Source organism: Ixodes scapularis, unplaced genomic scaffold (genome assembly GCF_016920785.2).
Source record: "Ixodes scapularis isolate PalLabHiFi unplaced genomic scaffold, ASM1692078v2 PGA_scaffold0__279_contigs__length_252992795, whole genome shotgun sequence".
In the NCBI taxonomy this organism is placed as follows: Eukaryota; Metazoa; Arthropoda; class Arachnida; order Ixodida; family Ixodidae; genus Ixodes; species Ixodes scapularis.
In genome coordinates, this window is record NW_024609835.1 from 127294955 (window position 1) to 127302184 (window position 7230).

At 45.4% G+C, this 7230-nt stretch overlaps 1 protein-coding gene across 1 annotated transcript in view; it reads right to left on the reverse strand.

Moving 5' to 3' along the window:
• The window catches only part of LOC8037425 (F-box/LRR-repeat protein 7), a 97580-nt gene that overhangs the window by 60869 nt on the left and 29481 nt on the right, over positions 1-7230 (reverse strand). The window lies entirely within an intron of this gene.

Consider the following 7230-nt stretch of genomic DNA (forward strand, 5'->3'; position numbering starts at 1 on the left):
CGCCTCACCTCGAAGCAGGAGCGAGAAAGGGCGGTGAGCGCGGGTGAGCTCACCACTCCATTCTAGGCCACTGCCGCCCCGAGCGATGCTACCCATGCTACTTCCGGTCCCCTGTTTCGTTCGCCCGCCCACCTTGCACGCAGCGGCATCTGCTCCCTGACGCTGCTTTCGCTGTCCACCGGTTTCCCGCGCGCGTATTGGCTACCGCCCCATGACGTGGCCTCCCTCTTGCCTTGCTCCTTCACCACTCTCCTCCTCTCCAAGCGGCGCGCTTCCCTTTCCACTGTTTTGTCCGCAGACGGACGACGTCAGCTCTTCTCTGTCGTGTGGGTACTACGCTCACTCCCACAAGCGAAGTGCCTTTTTTTTTGACCAAAGCGGGGCAAAGGCCCTTTGAAAAATACCCCCTCCAACCCCCCAGAAAACTCGTTTAAAAAAAAAAAAAAAAAAAAAAAAACATTTACATGTTGTCGGCGATGTGTTGCTTTATGGCGCCAAAATTCGAAGGCGCCAAGAGACGCGACCGAGAAGGCGAAGAACTTTCAGCGACCGACGACCGCGGACTCACAGGTGCCTGGCCGCCGGGTTAGTGAGCGCCAGTCTGGCTCCACGGTACTTCTCTACTTGGGTGTTGTCTCAACTTTACGAGGGGGTGATGAGTAGGGATGCCCCGAACTTCTTTCGAACCGAAGGTCGATGATCGAATCAAGCGAAAGATTCGCTTGATACGAAAGATTTAGATTTTTCGAACTTTCCATATCGAAAAATTCGATGGAAGTCGAATTCTCGAACTTGTTAAACTAAGAAGTTCGACGCTTTTCGAAATTTCGACCTTCGTACGTTTAGAAATTCAATGTTTTTCGAACCTTCGAACTTTTTACACTAAAACGTTCGATCCTTTTCGAACTCTCCAACTTATTACGCTGCAAAATTCGATGCTTGTCGAACTTTCGACTTGATACACAAAAAAATTCTATGATTTTCGAGCTTCAGAATTTTTTGCACTAAAAAAGTTCGAAGCTTTTTGAACTTTCGAACTTCCTAAGCTAAGAATTTATATAATTTTCGAACTTATTCATCTAAAGAATTCGAACTTTCGATTCCTGAAAAGTCAAAAGTTCGACGACCTTCAAACTTTTAGGGTAAAAGGTCGAAGTTCGTCGACCTTCGAAAGTTCGGCGGGCGGTATCATTTGAATTCAAACAATAAAGTACATTCGTTTTTTTCTTTTTTTTTTTTTTTTTTTTTCTTGAATTTTTACATGCGGCGCCGCATTCCTTGCGAAAGACAATGCCGTTTATTTCAATGTTCTATGTTCTGGCATGATTAGTTTTAAAGAAATTAATTCCCGAAGGAGTGAGGAAGGACGACAGGTTTTTCACAATTGTCGTTTGTGCCATATTTGAAGCGCGCTATAGCCGAAGCTATTTGTGGTAGAGATGTTAAACTTTTTTAAAAATGATCTACGTGTAGCCCACCGTGGTGTAGCCTAGGTAATTGTCGTCCTAAGATTTGATTATTTTTGTTCAAGATGAGTTTCGAAGAAATGTCCAACTATGAGCAATTATGCCCTAAACTTGGTAATTTTTTTCGTTTAAATTGTTTGAGGTATCGCATTTAAATTAACACCACAGACAGTAAGTACACCTCACTTCCATCTGCAGAATACAAAATAATGTATTTATTGTTTTTCTCACGCTGATGAATAAACTAACTCATGGGGGAAGATTTCTAATACTGTTCAAGTTCAGCACGTCATTAAAAAACAAAGCAGTTTTTTTTTTTTTCTCATTTATCGTTTTTGGGACGTGTTTCTTTAAGCCTGTACGCGTTTTTGGCAAGAGAAACTTGTTTCATAGTCCTGGGCCTCTGAGTATGCAAGAATACAACACTTCCGGCAGGTTCTTGATAGTTTTTTGTTGTTTTTTTCTCCAGCTTTTCATCTTCGCCTTTATTTATTTATTTATTTTTTTTTTTTCATTATGGCACAGTTATTTAGGTTGATAGCTTTGAACTTCCGAACCACTAAGCACGTGACCAGTAGTGCCTTCTGACAACGAGTTTCTAACAATGACCGTCTACGCGATCTTTTATGCAGTGAAAAGCGACAGTGGCCATACGTATGCATAATAATTTTAGATCAAAATAAGCTCGACCACGCCCTCTTTCCCGGTATTGTTTCCTTTAATAGTCCAAAATATCTGGGGGGGGGGGGGGGGAGACTGTAGCCCCCCCCCCCCCCCCCCACACACACACACACACACACACACACACACACTTTTCCTCTTCCGACGCCACTGGTACGGTAGAACGCTCCTCGACCTCGAGTTGTGTCGGCTTCTGTGCTTTTTGCTCGGCGTTTCTCAAGTCCCGGAAAATAAACCTCCAGAACAATTACAAACTAAAAAAAATGTCACGGTGCAGGCGAGCTGGTGTATGTTGATCATGATGCAAACTCCTGAGACTGGGAATGAAATTTGAAAGAAAAAGTGTAACAAGACAGAAAAAAGGGGACAGGACAATGTCTCAAACTCAGCTCAGCTGAGTTTGAGACGTTGTACTGAGCTGAGTTTTCAGCTGAATTGAATTTGAGACGTTGTCTTGTCCCCTTTTTTCTTTCAAATTTCATTCCCAGTCTCAGGATTTTGCATCATGTACAAACTAAACTTACTATATGCCAGCGTCACTCAGGTCGCGTTCGATCAGATTACTACCAGCGTGCAAGGAGGTAGGGAGGCAGTTTGCCAGATAGTTTCAAGGTTTTTCTGAGCCTCAACCACCTGCCTGCCCTGGGCCGTTTCGAACTGGATGAGTATCGTTAAACAGTGCGTTCATGTGATCACTACTTCGTGATGCACGTTAATGACCCCCCCCCCCCCCCCCCCCGGGGGTCACACATCACCCTGCACTGGCAAATATTCCAGCACATCCGGGACGCGTACTCTTCATCTCATTTAATTGCCTGACCAACTTCGCGCAGACTAAATATCACACCCGGACTTTTCTAAACCTGATTTCGTGAAAATTAATGAGGCGCGAAAACTTTATTTGAAACTGAAACTGTGGAAGAACATGAAAACCGGACTCCGAACTTAGCGCACTTGGACTTAAAAAAAAAAAAAAAAAAATCAAAACCTTCGAAGGTTTTTTGTTTTTTTTTCCATATTTATTCCTAAAAGAGAATCGAAACCTTCAAACATGTCGAACTTTATGCAGAAAGAAATCGAAATCTTAGAATTTATAGACCTTTATGTCGATAAAAATTCGAAACGTTCGATTTTTCGAATTTCAGATCCAAAGAAAATCGATATTATAGCATTTGTCGAACTTCAGATTCAAAGAAATTTGAAATTTTCGAATTTTTGATTTCAAGAAATTCAAAACTTCAGAATTTCTTGAATTTCAAGTTAGGAAGGGTCGAACTCTTCGATTTTTTTGAACCTCAAGTACAAAAATATTCAAAATAATTGAACCCGAACTTTTATAAACCGTGAAAGCTTCCAACTTTTCCACCTCGAAACTCCACGGTGTTTTAAAGTTGCGAACATTTCGAATTCGAACCTCGGTACGGTCGAAAATATCGAAATCTTTCGGATTCGAACCCCAGTTCGGTTCGAAAATATCGAAATCTTTCGGATTCGAACCCCAGTTCGGTTAGAAAATATCGAAACCTCTCGATTCCAACTTAGGGTGGTTCGCGGCATCTCTAGTGATGAGTGGGGCAAGAAGGGAAGTCTTTTCGTTTTTTGTTAGGAGATAGCCAAACTTGCATCAAGCGAACCTCGTTTTCTCTTTGTTTTGTTTAAACAATCCTTCTTTGTGTCTTTTTCTGTGTGTCTTCAACGCTCCCACTGTCCTCGTCTCCTTCAACTTCCGACACTTCGAGACACGAAGGAGGAAGGCGGGACGTCGCATGCGAGTACTGTTCCAGCGACACAAACGACAGTAATTGCTACTGGGACGGAGTAAATATAGTAATGTTTCTGATCAAACCCGACAATACGGCAAAACTAAATTAAGCATACTCGTGTATTTATTCGGTTGCTCCTGTGTATAGAGCCTGACTTCTCATTCCCATGTTGCGCAGCAAAATGATATATTTCGAAGAATATTTGCTAGACGAAATCCCATTTGTAACTTGGTAATGCGTCTTTTCGTCCCGGAAATTAAAAGCTTTCCGCCTATACTCCGTTCCACCTTGAGTCCGAGCGCAGTGGACGCCACGAGCTATCCCAGCCGATCCAGCGCTGGCAGAAAATCGCTGACCTGCCGGTTGGGCAGAGCGACACAGGGAGCTCAAGGTCACATGACACCCTCTCCACGCTGGATTGGCTGGGATGGCTCCTAGCGTCCGCTACGCTCTGACTGAAGGTGAAACGGAGTATAGGCACGTGTACACATCATCCCGGGTGTTTCACCGAACTTCGGCCAAACGTTTCCTGAAAAAACTGCGCATCCAGTGATTTCCCTACACATCCCCTACGGGGTGTGTAGGGAAATCACGGTGTACCCCCCCCCCCCCCCCCTCTAAAAATGTAGACACCCCTTAAGTTCAATTCCTGGGGAAACCCCTGTGGGCATCGCTGACAAAAATTGTTGGTGCCGTGTTAATCACTGCCTTTAAAAAAATAATAAATAAATAAATAAATAAATACTTTCAACCCTCGAAAAAAAAATACCCTTACCCTCAAAAAAAAAAAAATAATAATAATAATCACTGCCCGCGGGCCATTTCGGTGAGGTACATGGCGTGGCAAGATAATTATATTACTCTTGCATAATTAACTTCTCGGTTCGGAAATCTAAACATATGGTTCCAATTAGAAACTTGCTGCGCCTTAGTAAGAAACACCCGAATCAGATAATTTTGAAAATATGTAAGGGCCAGGGTGTAACAAAAATATCCATAAGGAACGTAAAAACCGCGAGGGTGAGTCTAAGTGGGATGAATTTCCAGGAACCAGAAAAACAAACCACAAGCTCAAAAGCTTTCTAAATTTGACTGATTTAGTGCATTTCGATGACACCCGTAATGACCCTAACTCGAACTGTATTTGTCCATGTGTACCAATATAAAATTGAATTGAACGAACTTAGTCATCCTAAACGATATATTTGTACCTCAAGGAATAGGAGGACCATTGACCGTGACCAATACGGTGCCTATTTTATTTTTGAGCGATGCGTAAATTTCACACCATAAGTTTGACCGCTCTTGGGTAAAACGCACAGTGCAGTTCACCTAAACAGTCAAAGATAGCAGACGCGCTGCGAATGCACTTAAATGTTTGCGTGTGGATGGGCCGCGGGGGTTCCAATCTGGTACCAACGAACGGCTACTCTGACGAATCAGAAGTAGGTTGTATATCACTCGCAATGTACTGTGCTAAGGTGAGTCTCAAATGTCGCGCGGTGCAGCACATCCAACGAATTCCAGACCAAGAGAGCGCGTGAAACGGAAACACTTTTCGTTTCATTTTATTGTATTCGGGGTAACTACGGTGGCGCCTTTTGGCAATGCAGTGGGGGCTACCAAAGAAAGAAACATAATGGCAGGGAAAAAACTGCGAAAAAGCACAGGTGCCAAAAAATACGAGCAGATGAAATACAACTTTTGGTACCGGCTTTCACGTCAACGTAAAAGCCGATACTGAATTAGGCTACCATAACAGGCGCTTAAATGTGCTTGCCGAATTTCCCCGCAAATAAACACTGAACCCAACTGCTTAAACCCAGAGTAATGTGCAGGCTCCGCCAATCACCGGGGCGAAAAGCTTTCTGCATCGCCGTCAGCCGGTGAAATGCAAGTCATGAGGCGCCTGAAGTTCCGACGCTGCCGAGTGGTTGTCCAGTGTTTGCCGCAAAATACAAAATCAGTAGAGGGGACAGGTAACCTAAAGTCCCCGTAAAAAGAAAAGTAACGTCATTCCCCCCCTCTCTCAGCCTCCCCCTCCTCTATTGGGCAGGAGATCGAACTATAGGGGGCGCTCTGACCCGTTTGTTTTCCCCACGCTTGGTGTTTACTCAACACAAGGCCTGTGCACACGCCGACAGGCCTTATGGGCATGGCCATGTCATCTTCTACAATAGAGCGCGGGGCGCAGTTTAATGTAAAAAAATACTAACAATCGACGAAGCGACGTTAAGTGCCGGATCTATCCTCAGAGAATGCGAACTTGACCCACTTCGGCTTTTGTGCTGAGCTGGAATCGTGCATGCTGCATTGTTCATGCAGGCCGTAGTGGAAACAAAACAGCCCCTCCTCCCCCTCGCCGGAGAACACGAACTCCAGCCGAACGCTGACGCCGCGTTCGGTTATGTCGGCCGAACGCTGCGTCATTGTATTTGTTGTCCCCATCCGTGTAGTTGTTAGGTTAACCGCTTGGGGCGTCACGGTCTGTCCCCCTCCCCAATAATTCCACAACGCCTTTTTTTTTTTTTGCAAGGTTAGCGCGTGTTAATGAATAGGGAGTTTTCGTAATTAGGGAGTTTTCGTAGTCCCGCAACGCTCTCCGCAACCCTTCGCGATACCCGGGACTCTACAGCCAAGGCCACTGGCGCGCAGGCGCAGTAGCGGCTTCATCGTCGCGGAGGGGGGGAAACGCGGTTTACGAAAACTCCCTAATGTGCACTCCCTTGACGCCGTGATTGGCCTCGGCGCTTCCCTCCTCTTCTCCCAGCCTCTCCCTCCCTCCCTCCCTCCCCTCCCCTCCCCTCCCCTCCCCTCCCCTCCCCTCTCCCCCCCCCCCCCGGCTGCCCCATGCCACTTTTGAGCGAAGGCGGGAAACGTTTTGAACGATGAATCGCGTTCCTTTTAGATGCGCAGGGCGTTCAAGGTAGCCCAGCAGAGATACGCAATTAGGCTATAATTGCGCTACAAATTTCAGCGCGCATGACACGAGGCAGCTGGGCGGATGAAAAGCTAGGTACATTCTTTTTCCGTGAAAGAGGGTCTCATTAACCGAGCCAAGTCCTCGCCACAGCCACATACACTGGTTCGACGGTGCAAAAATAAATATTTAGACAGGAGCAGAGCACGTGCAGTTGACTGCGAAAGGCAGTACACTCGTCTTGAAAACGGCTTCTCGCCGATGCGTAATACTGTTCCAATTTTGATGGGATCAACGGAACACGTTAGAAAAATCAGATTGGGCTGCCTAAAATGGGACCATTGAACCAACAAGGAGAAATGGCCGGGCAAACCCTCAAGGTGACGTAATGCCGAGTATT